Raw genomic sequence first — 14,463 nt, 5'->3', positions numbered from 1 at the left:
GCAAGCAGAAGCACATGGTGGGAGAAGCAAACAGGTGGTAGGGAAGGAGGAGAATGGGGCAGGGAGAGATAGTAGGGTAGGGGGACAGTTATGTGCTGCTTGTGGACGGTTACAGGGACAAAGTGGGGAGAGAGTACGGCAGCTAGTTGGAGTCAGGAGATTAGACAGATGTCGGCAGGGGGGGCGGGAGGGCCATCAGAAAAGGAGGTAGCTATAAAAACTGTGGGTGCATTACTGGAATTGAGTTCTGGAATGGGAACAAGGAATGGTATAGTTTGGTGGTAGACAGTGACTAATGAAGGTTGAGGGTTACTTAAATGTAGGCTATACTGTAGGGAGAGTTCCCACTAGTGCAATTCAGAAAAGTTGGTGTTGGTGGGAAGAATCCAGAAGGCACAGTCTGTGAAGCAGTCACTGAAATGACAAATATCATGCTGCGCAACATGCTCAGCAATTGATTGGCCCAACTGTTTCTTCATCACAGGATTTTGGTTGTCATTCATGTGAACATACATTTCGTCAGTTGCCGTGTCGACATAAAATACAGCTCAGTGGTTGCAGCTTAGCTTTTAGATCACATGACTGGTTTCACAGGTAGCATTGTCTTTGATTGGACAAGTGACAATTGTGAGTGGACTGGAGTAGGTGGTGGAGGGAGGATGTATGGGACAAGTCTTGCATCTATGTCTATTACAGGGGCATGAGCCACGAGGTAAAGGGCAGCGAGCAGGGGTTGTGTAGTAGTGATAATATCTAGGTTCAGTGGTCAGTGGAATATTATTGTGGAAGGGATGTAAAAGATAGTGCTTAATACATTCCCCATTCCAGGGTACTGTGATATATATTTTTGGTTTGTAAATAAAGCTTCCTTTTCCTTCTGCTAGTTACTTTATTTATCCCATATGTGTTTCGCCTTCTCCTGTTCTAAGGCATCATCAGTGGGATATATAATGATACAATTTTGTTACTTTTAGATTATTAAACAGTTCACTTTGTAAAAAAAAGTAATTACTTATGATTTGCTAATTTTCTTATCCTCACATCTGGTCTGAAGGTCACACTACCACTTTTATCACTGCCATATAATCACATCTTTGTGTTCTCACCTTCCATACACCATTCACCATATTTCTCACCTTTTTGTGGTCGACTATTGTTCTTTTGTCACTCGATACAACTATTTCGTCGTACACTGTTTTTCTCAACGTAAATATTGCAACTACATTATTTGTTTCATCTTCTTTGAGAAGTTTACCTATTTGTTGCAAATGTAACGAAGTATATGTTTGAGACTAACTTCTATTTCTAATGTTTATACTGCGTGTGCGTATGATTGAGAGAGAGGGAGGGAGGGGGATAGAGCTGATGAGTTTTAATTTGGGTGGGGGGGGGGGGGGGGGCAGTGGAGGCGGGAGTACAAGCTATTAGTGAGTGGTTGAAAATTTTGGTGACAGCGACAGCTGATTTGACTTTTCCTTTCAACATTCTGTGGAGGGGTTCATGGATTTTTTGGATTCTATTATTATTATATTGGACTGTATTATTCTATTAATCCTTTTTGCAGATGGTATTCTATTATTTTAAATAATGAATGGCTTGGCATATGTACTTGGTCATTCAACAGGATTTTCCCTTCTGCTTTGGTTTTCTGTATGTGGTAATTTTCTTGCATTATTAGGAGGTGTTGTTTTACTGTCGATTCTAATTACTTTATGTCATTGTCTCTAGTGGTTGGTTTGTGGTCATTTTCTCTTAGGCATTCTGCAAATGTGATGTGGTTTGTCCCATATTTCCAAACTCTCATGTGTTTTTTGTATCTGACATCAAATGTTCCCCTGTTTGCTCTATGTAACTGCCTTCACAAGTGTTACACTGTAGCTGGTATATACCTGCTTTCTGGCATATGTCTCTGTTATTTGTCAGTTTTGGGGTGTATTTTTGAATAGAACTGTCTATTGTGTCTGCTATGTTTATTCCTTATCTTTTGAAAATGTTGGTGATTTGATAGGTGAGTTTGCGTTTGTATGTCATTGTGTATCATCTACTGTTTTCTTTCAACTTTTTCTGATTATCCTGTGCAGTTGTTATGAGACTGCATGTTTGTGTTTGGTTCTGTTGTGTTGTTGTCTGTGGTTTGGAGCTTTCTGCTTTTATTTTACTTTTAATTTTGTTGTTAAGCTTGGTTACTGTGTTACTGTTGTAACCATTACTTTGTGCCTCCTGCATCATTATGTCCAATTCTTTTTGGTAGCCTTCTTTGGCAAGTGGTACTGTGTTGAGTCTGTGGAGCATGTGTTGAAGTGCTGTTTGCTTTTGTGTGAGCGGGTGGTTAGAGGATTGAGGAATCATATTGTCTGTTGCTGTGGGTTTACGGTAAATTTCAAACATATGCTTATGGTTCTGTTTTTTTATTGTTATATCCAGGAAGTTAATTTGGTTGTTCTGTTCTCTTTCAATTGTGAATTTTATATTTTTATGGATCTTGCTGATGTCAGTATGTAGTTTTTCAATTTTTCTTTGTGGTACATCTGTTAAGCAAAGGATGTCATCCATGTATCTGAACCAGTATAATATGTTGTATTCTTTTGCAAATATTTTTGTGAAAATGATCTGTTAAATGTGGTTTACAAAAATATCTGCTAAGGCTTCTGAAACTGGGGACCCAATTGGTAATCCATCTTCTTCTAAATAAAATTCATTACTGAATTTGAAGTAATTTCGTTGTGTTATGAGCTTTATTACTGTGCATATTTCCTTAATCTGTTCATCAGGAAGGTGACTATAAGTTTTCAGGTACTTATGTATAATTTCTATTACTTCTGGTACTCCTGGCCGGTGTGACCAAGCAATTCTAGGCGCATCAGTCAGGAACCACGCAGCCACTAAGTTTGCAGTTTCGAATCCTGCCTCAGGCATGACTGTGTGTGTGTTGTCCTTAGGTTAGTTAGGTTAAAGTAGCTCTAAGATCTAGGGGACTGATGACTTCAGATGTTAAGTCCCATAGTGCTCAGAGCCATTTGAACTATTTCTGGTACTGGTATGTTGCAATACATGTTTTCTATAACAAATGAAAGGAGGGTTATATCTTTTGTTCGTTGTATTTGCTGTGAAGTGTTTTTAATAGTTCTGTCTTCTTGTAATTTGAAATTTTCAGACAGAAATTTTAACATGTATCCTGCAAGCTTTAATGTGGGGGGATTTTCTAACATCCAGTATTGGCCTCACAGAAGATTCGGTTTGTGGATTTTTGGTTGGCTTTGGAGAACCAGCGCAGTGGGACTGATCTATGACAACTTTCTTTTCTCCATGTTATCCAGTATGATGTCAATATTTTTCAGAGTGTTTTTTTTTTTTTTTTTCTTTTGTCTTTAATCTGAATGTCATGTCTGATTTTAAATTTGTAATGCTATTTTGTAAAATGATTTCTTGTGTTTTGTCAATGTATTGTTCTTGGTGTATCAGTAATATTGTGGTCCCCTTGTCTCCTTTTAAAATGTTGTTGTTGTTGATGTTGTTGTGGTCTTCAGTCCTGAGACTGGTTTGATGCAGCTCTCCATGCTACTCTATCCTGTGCAAGCTTCTCCATCTCCCAGTACCTACTGCAACCTACATCCTTCTGAATCTGCTGAGTGTATTCTTCTCTTGGTCTCCCTCTATGATTTTTACCCTCCACACTGCCCTCCAATACTACATTGGTGATCCCTTGATGCCTCAGAACATGTCCTACCAACGGATCCCTTCTTCTAGTCAAGTTGTGCCACAACTTCTCTTCTCCCCAATCCTATTCAATACCTTCTCATTAGTTATGTGATCTACCCATCTAATCTTCAGCATTCTTCTCTAGCACCACATTTCGAAAGCTTCTATTCCCTTCTTGTCCAAACTAGTTATCATCCATGTTTCACTTCCATACATGGCTACACTTTATACAAATACTTTCAGGAAAGAGTTCCTGACACTTAAATCTATACTCGATGTTAACAAATTTCTCTTCTTTATAAACGCTCTCCGTGCCATTGCCAGTCTACATTTTATATCCTCTCTACTTCAACCATCATCAGTTATTTTGCTCCCCAAATAGCAAAACTCATTTACTACTCTAAGTGTCTCATTTCCTAATCTAATTCCCTCAGCATCACCCAACTTTATTTGACTACATTCCTTTATCCTCATTTTGCTTTTGTTGATGTTCATCTTATATCCTCGTTTCAGGACACTGTCCATTCCATTCAACTGCTCTTCCAAGTCCTTTGCTGACTCTGACAGAATTACAATGTCATCGGCGTACCTCAAAGTTTTTATTACTTTGCCATGGATTTTAATACCTACTCTGAATTTTTCTTTTGTTTCCTTTACTTCTTGCTCAATATACAGATTGAATAACATCAGTGAGAGGCTACAACCCTGTCTCACTCCCTTCCCAACCACTGCTTCCCTTTTATGCCCCTCGACTCTTATGACTGCCATCTGGTTTCTGTACAAATTGCAAATAGCCTTTCGCTCCCTGTATTTTACCCCTGCCACCTTTAGAATTTGAAAGAGAGTATTCCAATCAACATTGTCAAAAGTTTCTCTAAGTCTACAAATGCTAGAAACATAGGTTTGCCTTTCCTTAATCTTTCTTCTAAGATAAGTCGTAAGGTCAGTATTGCCTCATGTGTTCCAGTATTTCTACGGAATCCAAACTGATCTTCCCCGAGGTCGGCTTCTACTAGTTTTTCCATTCGTCTGTAAAACTTTCGTGTTAGTATTTTGCAGCTGTCACATATTAAACTGATTGTTTGGTAATTTTCTCATCTGTCAACACCTGCTTTCTTTGGGATTGGAATTATTATTTTAAAAAGATAACATTTTGTTTTTGTAGTTTTTTCCTAGTTTATCCTAGTGTTGCAGATCTGAGTTTTTGTTGTTTTTGTGTTGTTGCATTTGGATGCTGGTTATTATATTCTGGATTTCTTTTTTTACTGGTTCTCTAGTTAATCCAATGCTGACACTGCTATTTTCATTCCTATCATCCCTTGTCAAAACACTGCTTCTATAATTAGGTTTCCTAAGGAACCTTCATCTTTTTCTAAATTTACATTGTATTTTCATCCTTTCTCCAACAGCTGTCTTTCTTTACTGTTTAACTGTGTGTCCGTAAGGTTCACTAATCTTGGGTAGAATTTGTGTGTGTGAGTAAAGCTAATATGTTGTAACTGGAGTTTTTTGAGTAGGTTGATCTTTCTTCTATTAACTGTTTCTATTCTTTGTGCACCAGTTTTGAAAGCTTTTCGACCCTGTTGACCAGATGGGAGAAAACTTTCATACGATTTATGGTGTCTGCGAGTTGTAAATATGTCTTATACAACTCATAATTTAACTCTTGTTTTTTAGAGTCTTAGGGATTTTATCTCGTATTTTAACCATATTTTCTGAGCAGAATGCATTGCTTTTTGCGTGGTGGTTGAACTGTTTTTAATTTTTACATTGATTATTTAGGTACCAGATTGTTACATTTGCATATGTTGTTGAATTTTGTGCGTTGTATGGTTTTATGGATGTTCAGATGAATCTTCTGAATTTCTGGTATGGGCCATGTGGAAATGCCTGGCATGGCATGAATAACAAGTCTGTTTGTGTGGCCATCCTCTGCAGCAAGCATATAAAAATTTGTTTTGTAAATAAAGCTGCCTTATCCTGCTGCTAGTTACTTTATTTATCCCATACACTTTTCACATTCTCCTGTTCTAAGGTATCATCAGTGGGATTTATAACGATACAGTTGTGTTAGTTTTATATTATTTAACAGTTAAATTCACAATTTTTTTTAAAAAGAGTAACTACTTACATTTTGGTGATTTGTGTTTTCTCACATGTGCCTATCAGCAAGTTCATGGCCAGGGATAATGACGTGTCCTGGGGTCCACTGAAAAACCACGGAATGGCTCCCAAACAGGCAACGTGGAAACTGCTTCTGGAGATAGGCATTCTCTGAAGCTGAGCTACATTCTGTCTTACACCATGGGGTTTTCTGGCTTTGGGAGATGGAATGGCATAACAGCACACGCAACAAACTGCATGTCATTAAGGAGGCTATGAATGTGTGGAAGTCTTCCAGGCAGGCCTCTCCCAGGGAATCAGTCATCCTCTGCCGGCTCTGCATTGACTATATGAGGCTAATGCATGGTTAACTACTCTGTTGCGAGAAGCCACCTAAGTCTCGCTGTGGCTTCCAAATGACAGTTGTCCACCTCTTCCTGGACTACTCACATTTAGCCGCTCTGTGACCGACTGTCAACTTTCCCTCCAACCTGCCTTCGGTGTTGGACACAGTGACTCCACAGCAGTTTTAGTTTTACATTTTATCCGTGAGAGTGGGTTTTATACTTATATGTAGGGTTTAGTGTATCCTTTGACCCTCTGTGTCCTCCAGCCTAGTGCTGTACGGTTGAGATTTTAATGTGTTGCAGAGTCACTGGCTTTGCCTTTCTATCCTCGTGGTTGCCAGCCACTGTAATCTGCTTTCATGTTTTACTCTCTTCTGTTGTTTTCTTGTCCTCTTTTGTTCCTTTTAGTGTTCATAGTGTGCCCTTCATTCTTGTGGCTTTTCCTTTCTTTCTGTTTTGTGTTACACATTTCATCCGTTTTATTCTCACTCTTGTGGCATTGCTTTTTAGGAACATTGGTGAGGCAGATGGGGTGATAGCTGTCAACATCAAGTGAGTTTTTAGACAATCTCACCATAGCCGGTTGAAGATGATGATTATATGTCACTTGCAGTCAGATGAGATATGTTTAATCACCTGGCTGTGGGTGCGGTCAGGCCCAGGAACTGTGTCGGTGCAATGTGCAAGAGCACTGAAGAGCTTCCACTTTGTAAATGGGGCATTATAGGATTCACCACAGCATGTAGTGCATTAGAGTACATTACCTTTCAGCCACCATTCCAGTGTGCGAAACCTTGGGGGGTGATTATCCAATGCAGTGCCCGGCAAAGTGCCTGGCAATCACATTTGTGTCGGTACATAACTCGCCATTTATGGTAACACCAGGGACAGCCATTGAGACTTGGTACCCAAAGAGACATTTCATCTTTTTCCAGACTTTGGAAGACATGTGGCCTCCAATGGTGGAGACTTATCTCTCCCAACACCACTCCTTCTGTTGTTCGATAAGGTAGCGAACACTGTCACGGAGCCATTTAAAGACTATGATGTGCTCCAGGGAAGGGTGCCACTTACGGGCTGTAAAGCATGCAGACACTCCTCAATTGCCTGAATGATTTGCGGCGACCACCAAGTGACTGCCTTACTCCTTGGGCACCCTAAAGAGCGAGGGATTCCGTTTTCTGTGACAGAAACAATTGTGCTAGTCATCTGCTCAACCATCACATCGATGTTACAATATGGGGGAGATTCAACGGTGACAGCTAAGGTGAAAGTTACCCAGTTAGCCTTGTTCAAAGCCCATCTGGGCAGGCATCTGTGTGCCTGATGCTGGGGCACTGCCAGGAAGATGGGGAAGTGCTCACTACCACACAGGTAGTCGTGTGCCCTTCAGTGGATAGATGGGAGATGTCCTGGGCTGCAGATTGATACGTCAATGGCTGAGTAACTCCAGTGAGCCACACTGAAGCATGTGGTGGCCCCAGTATTTAAGAGTCAGAGGTCAAATTGCAACAGTAAATTTCGACAACTCTGCCTCGCCCAGTAACTATGGTACCACCCCACAAGGGGTTATGGGCATTAAAATCTCCCGAGGAAGGAAAGGTTTAGGCAGTTTAATAATTAGTGCAGCTAATACATTCAGGGGTACTGCACCATCTAGATGAAGATACACATTGCAGACAGTTATTTCGTGCATCATGTTTATTCTGACAGCCACAGCTTCAAGAGAGTTTTGAAGGGGCACATGTCCACTACAGACTGAGTTTAGAACATAAACGCAAACTCCACCTGTCAATCGATTATAGTCACTGTGGTTGCTGTAATATGCCTTATAGTGACGGAGGGCAGGGAACCAGGTTTCCTGGAGGGCAATGCAGATACCAGGTTTAAACCTCAACAGTTGCTGTAGCTCAGCCAGGCAGTGGATAAAACCACCACAGTTCCACTGGACGATGACATCGTGAGACTGGGAAGGCACGGAAAATTCAGTGAAGCACTGTATGGCTCACAGTCACCTGCTTCCACTGATTTATTGCCTGAATAGTTTATATCCATCATGTGAGAGGGTCTGGTGAGATCTAAACTCCTGGAAATGGAAAAAAGAACACATTGACACCGGTGTGTCAGACGCACCATACTTGTTCCGGACACTGCGAGAGGGCTGTACAAGCAATGATCACACGCACGGCACAGTGGACACACCAGGAACCGTGGTGTTAGCCGTCGAATGGCGCTAGCTGCGCAGCATTTGTGCATCGCCGCCGTCAGTGTCAACCAGTTTGCCGTGGCATACGGAGCTCCATTGCAGTCTTTAACACTGGTAGCATGCCGCGACAGCATGGACGTGAACCGTATGTGCAGTTTACGGACGTTGAGCGAGGGCGTATAGTGGGTATGCGGGAGGCCGGGTGGACATACCGCCGAATTGCTCAACACGTGGGGCGTGAGGTCTCCACAGTACATTGATGTTGTCGCCAGTGGTCGGCAGAAGGTGCACATGCCCGTCAACCTGGGACCGGACCGCAGCGATGCACGGATGCACGCCAAGACCGTAGGATCCTACGCAGTGCCGTAGGGGACCGCACCGCCACTTCCATCAAATTAGGGACACTGTTGCTCCTGGGGTATCGGCGAGGACCATTCGCAACCGTCTCCATGAAGCTGGGCTACGGTCCCGCACACCGTTAGGCCGTCTTCCGCTCACGCCCCAACATCGTGCTGCCAGCCTCCAGAGGTGTCGCGACAGGCGTGAATGGAGGGACGAATGGAGATGTGTCATCTTCAGCGATGAGAGTAGCTTCTGCCATGGTGCCAATGATGGTCGTATGCGTGTTTGGTGCCGTGCAGGTGAGCGCCACAATCAGGACTGCATACGACCGAGGCACACAGGGCCAACACCCAGCATCATGGTGTGGGGAGCAATCTCTTACACTGGCTGTACACCTCTGGTGATCATCGAGGGAACACTGAATAGTGCACGGTACATCCAAACCGTCATCAAACCCATCGATCTACCATTCCTAGACCAGCAAGGGAACTTGCTGTTCCAACAGGACAATGCACGTCCGCATGTATCCCCTGCCACCCAACGTGCTCTAGAAGGTGTAAGTCAACTACCCTGGCCAGCATGTTTCCCACTAGAAGATACCTAGGAATGGAGTGACCCAAGGGACCACTTCCTAGGGAGAGAAGCTGAAGAACACTTACGCTTCTCCAGCTCCAGCCTTGATTGTTGCGCAATGATGGCGGCGGTGTGGGCGGGGGGGGGGGGGGGGGGGCGGGGGTCGTGTTGCTCCTCAAGTAGGTGGTGCAGGATCAACAGGGATGGAAATGCTCTCCAACATCAGGGGGGCAGGGGAGTCTACTAGCTCTGAGAGGTGACCTGGTTTGGCACAGCTCATGGTGTCAGAACTGTTGTAGGGGTGGTGCAAGACTATGTCATACACACAGGATGCATGTGTTCAAATTTTCTCTTAGCCTCAGTGTAGGTCATTCAGTCCAGGGTCTTGTACTCCATGATTCTCCTTTCTTTCTGGAGAATCCTGCTGTCAGGTGAGCAAGGTGAATGGTGCTCTCTGCAGTTGACACACGTGGAAGGCAGTGCACATGGAGTATTGTGATGTGGTGGGCAACCACAATCTTGGCTTGTGACACTGGAAGTAGTGCGGGAAAACATATTGCTGAACTTCCAGCACTTAAAGCACCGAGTTGGGGGATGGATACAGGTCTTTACATCACACCAGTAGACCATCACCTTGACCTTCTTGAACAATGTATCACCCTCAAAGGCCAATATGAAGGCACCGCTGGCAACCTCATTATCCTTCCGACCCCGGTGGACATGCTGGATGAAATTTACACCTCGTCACTCTAAATTGGCAAGCAGCTCAATTTCGGACTGCAAAACAATGTCTCTGTGAAATGTGATACCCTGGACCACATTTAAGCTCTTACTTGTACTTTTGTGTGTTGAATTGTGCTTGTGATAGCTTAGAAACTGCTGGTGTTTCACCACCAGCAAGAGATGATGGACTGCGCTTCATCGTTTGTCATCCACCCTGATGCCGCCCACTCTGACCAGGGGCCCTCCCAACAGGCGCCATCTGATAGGATGGCCTTTGCTGGGAGTCCCGGTGCCCCAGGAGGATGGACATCTACCCCTTGGCATATCAGGGAGTTAACAGTGCAGGCATCAGCAGCACGATACCTGTGTGGTCACGGGTCTAAAGATCTTAATTCACGAAGGACACAATGGACCTTTTAAGGCTCCCTTCTCCAATTGGCTCATTCTTTCAGAAAAGTTTGAAGAATGGAAGTCAAACCCTACAGGAGGCCATCACATAAGGGCTGAAACATGTGAAACTCCTTTTAGTCACCTTGTACGACAGGCAGGAATACCTCGGGCCTACTCTAAACCCCGGACCTGCAGGGGAGAAGGAGAATATGATATGGTTGCTCCAGTCCTGATTGTACTACCATGTCATGAGTGGAATGCTGTATCTTTGCGAGGTGGTGGGTGACTGGAGATCTGTCTCGCGTGTGTGTGTTGTTCTACAAAGCTGGGAAGGTATTAACAGTCTGTGAAGGCCTCAGTGAGATCCTCAGCATATTTTCAGAGGAACTGCTCATCACTACTGATGCAACAGCCATGGATGACTAGGCTGTATGGAAGGGACTTCTTGGTATAGAAAGTGTGGCAGCTGTGAAAGTGTTCTAGAAACAAGATCTGTGATCCAGACATTTTTATAAATTAGACTGAGCATCTTATGTGGTGAGAAAAAGTCAATAATTGTATCTTGGGACTTTATAATGTCAATATGTTGGTACACAGTGCAATTAAAATTCCGTTCCTTAATTTTCTATGTAGTTTCAACTTTTATTCTAATACACACATCAAAAATGTTTTGCATAACCTCATTCCCTAGAGTTGGAGAGTAGAGAACCTGTACAGAAAATTGGAATAGAAAACAACATTTATGCCCTTTTTATTGCTCATAAAAACCACACACTGCATGTTGTACCACTATACAGTTATACCTTCACAGGTGGGGGTCCATATTTCTGTATACACTGGTACCTCTAATACCCAATAGCACATCCACTTGCATTGATGCATGACTGTATTTGTCATGGCATACCATCCACAAGTTCATCAAGGCACTGTTGGTCCTGATTGTCGCAGTCCTCAACGGCGATTTGGCATAGATCCCCAAGAGTGGTTGGCGGGTCATGTTATCCATAAACAGCCATTTTCAATCCATCCCAGACAAGTTTGATGGGTTCTGTCTGGAGAGCATGCTGGCCACTCTAGTTAAACAATATAATTATCCTGAAGGAAGTCATTCATGGGGGTATGAATTCTCGTCCACAACAATTAATGCCTCACGAATATGCTGAGGATATCATTGCACTATTGGTTGGAGAATGGCATTCATGTATCATACAGCCATTATGATGCCTTCCATGACCAGCAGCAACATACATCAGCCCCACATAGTGAAACTACACCTGCTGGACAGTGTGTCTTAGGTGTTCAGCTTCACCGTGTTGCCTCTAAACACATCTCCAACGATTGTGTGGTTGACGGCATATATGATACTCATTAGTGAAGAGAATGTGATGCCAATCCTGAGTGGCCTGTTCAGCATGTTGTCGGACCCATCTGTAAGACACTGCATGTTGTCATGGTTGCAAAAATTAACCTCACCATGGATGTCAGGAGTGGAGTTGCCCATCATGCAGCCTGTTGTGCACAGTTTGAGTCATAACACAACATCCTGTGGCTGCACAAAAAGCATTATTCTGGCATTGCTGTCAGGGTTCCTATGAGCCACAAGCCATAGCTAGCAGTCATCCACTGCAGTAGTAGCCCTTGGGTGGCTTGAGCGGGGATTGTCATCAGTAGTTCCTGTATCTCTGTATGTCCTCTATATTTGAACACTATCACTTTGGTTCACTTCGAGATGCCTGGACACTTCCCCTGTTGAGAGCCCTTCCTAGCACAAAGTAACTAAGTGGATGTGATCAAACCACAGTATTGGCCATCTAGGCATGGCTGAACTTCAGACAACATGAGCTGTCTACCTCCTTCCAGGTGGAATGACTCGAACTTATTGGCTGTTGGAGCCCCTCCGTCTAAGAGGTGCTGCTCATGCATGGTTGTATGCATCTTTGGGTGGGTTTAGTGACATCTCTTAACAGTCAAAGGGACTGTGTCTGTAATACAATATCCACAGTCAACATCTATCTTCAGGAGTTCTTGGAACTGGGATGATGCAAAACTTTTCCGGCATGTGTGTAAATATCCCAGCTATGCTAACAAACTCTTCAAAAAGTTTCATAGACAATACATCTTCAAATCTAGAAACCTCAGATATAGAAGTAAGGAACATCTGACACATCTGACCACAATGCACTCATTACAGTTTTCACACTTCCCGTAAATACAACAATAGTACATCATAGGTACAAAAGAATTTTCTCCCCTGAAAACTGCCACCAGTTTACTACCACACTGACTGACCAATCCTCGGCATACGTATTGTCACAAACAAATACAAATGACATGTTCTCTCTTTCCATGATAGATCTGGAAATGTGCTGTCTATAAAGATTCATGAAAGTCAACTCACATACACTTACAAACACACACTGAGAAATTTCTACACTGAAGTGAAAAATTTTTCTGACACTAAAAAGGAAAAAAAGTATGAAACTGCAAATGTAAGTGTATAAAAAGGATAATTAATGTAGCATACATATTACATAATTATAGATTGGTAAGGGAGTCAGACAATGAATCAAGCAGAACATGGTAAATTGTTAAAGAGAACTGGGAAAAGCAGTAAGGAACAGGAGACTATACTTATATCTGGAGATAACAATCAACTAAAAAAAGAAGCATTGCTCAATTACATTATTAACTACTTTCTAAGTGTACTTGAGAAACTATTATGAACTTTAACAAACAAAAGAAAATAACAGCACCAAAGTAGGCATCAGTAGGAGAATAAGTTCCACTAATGAATATGAAATGTGGAAGTAATTAATAGTCTGAGGCCAAAAATGTCTGCAGAAATGGATAAAGTGCAAGTGTCACAAATAAAAAAGTTGCCCCACAAATTTTGTAGCCACTGGTACATACTGCCAATTTCTCATTCAGTGAAGGTGTGTTCACACAGAGGATGAAAATTTCTAAGGTTAGAGCTCTGTTCAAAAATGGGTATTCATGCTAGGTAGAAAACTGCAGACGTATGTCCCTCCTTCAATCTCTTTCATAAATCTTTAGGAAGTTGATGAAAATCAGGATCATAAGCTATCTCGACACCTCCAATCTTCTGAATTGTAATCAACACAGCTTTCATACAGGTTATAACACAGGAGCCATACAAGTCTCATGAAGGAGGCAGAAGGAATTTAGACCATAACAAAAGTGTTGTAGGAATCAACCAAGATCTTATCAATGCCTTTGATACAGTGAACCACTAAATACTCCATTAGAAACTGGAAGCTATAGCATCAAAGATATTGGCAAGGAACTAACTTAATCCTATCTACAACATAGAACACAGGTTTTGGAACTCACAGGGTCTCAAAACAGGCAAAAAATAAAGATAAAGTGGCTATCAGATGCTAAGAGGGTGGCAACAGGTGTCCTGTAGGGTACTGTTCATGGCCCCACCTATAATTTCTGATCTATATAATTGACATTAAAAGCCCAAACAGTTTGTCAAAAATGATGTTATTTGCAGACCATACAACCATAATTTGGTGATGATGGAAAATCCTTATCTATTACTGCTGAAAAAGTTGTGAATTCCGTGCTGCAGTGGTTTCTTCCTAATAAGTTAACATTTAATTTAAATAAAATAAATTAGCTACAGTACAGTAAAGGAAATGAGAAGTATATCCTCCAGTTTTTATTGAGTGACCATGAAATAGAGAAAGTAAAGTTTACAGAATTATTGGGCATGCACACTGACCATGTCTTCAGCTGGAAAAGCCATTGCATTTACATATCCAAAAAACTCAATTCTGCATGTTTTGCACCGAGCATAATTTATGGAATTTGTTGCAAACAATGTACACCGTTAGTGTATTTTGCTTATTTCCAGTCTGCTGCATCTTATAGAAGAATGTTCTGAGGTGTCAAAAAACCTCACTTCCAGATACTTTGAAATGACAGGAAAATGTCATTAAAATTATTAAATACAGCTCTCCACAAACACACTGCAAGCCCTTATTCATGCAGTTAATAATACTTACAGTACCATTGTTGTTCATATTCAAAAGTATGTCTGATAGAAGTACACAC

The sequence above is a fragment of the Schistocerca gregaria genome, unplaced genomic scaffold (assembly GCF_023897955.1).
Source record: "Schistocerca gregaria isolate iqSchGreg1 unplaced genomic scaffold, iqSchGreg1.2 ptg000178l, whole genome shotgun sequence".
Classification (NCBI taxonomy): Eukaryota; Metazoa; Arthropoda; class Insecta; order Orthoptera; family Acrididae; genus Schistocerca; species Schistocerca gregaria.
This window is presented reverse-complemented; position numbering follows the sequence as displayed.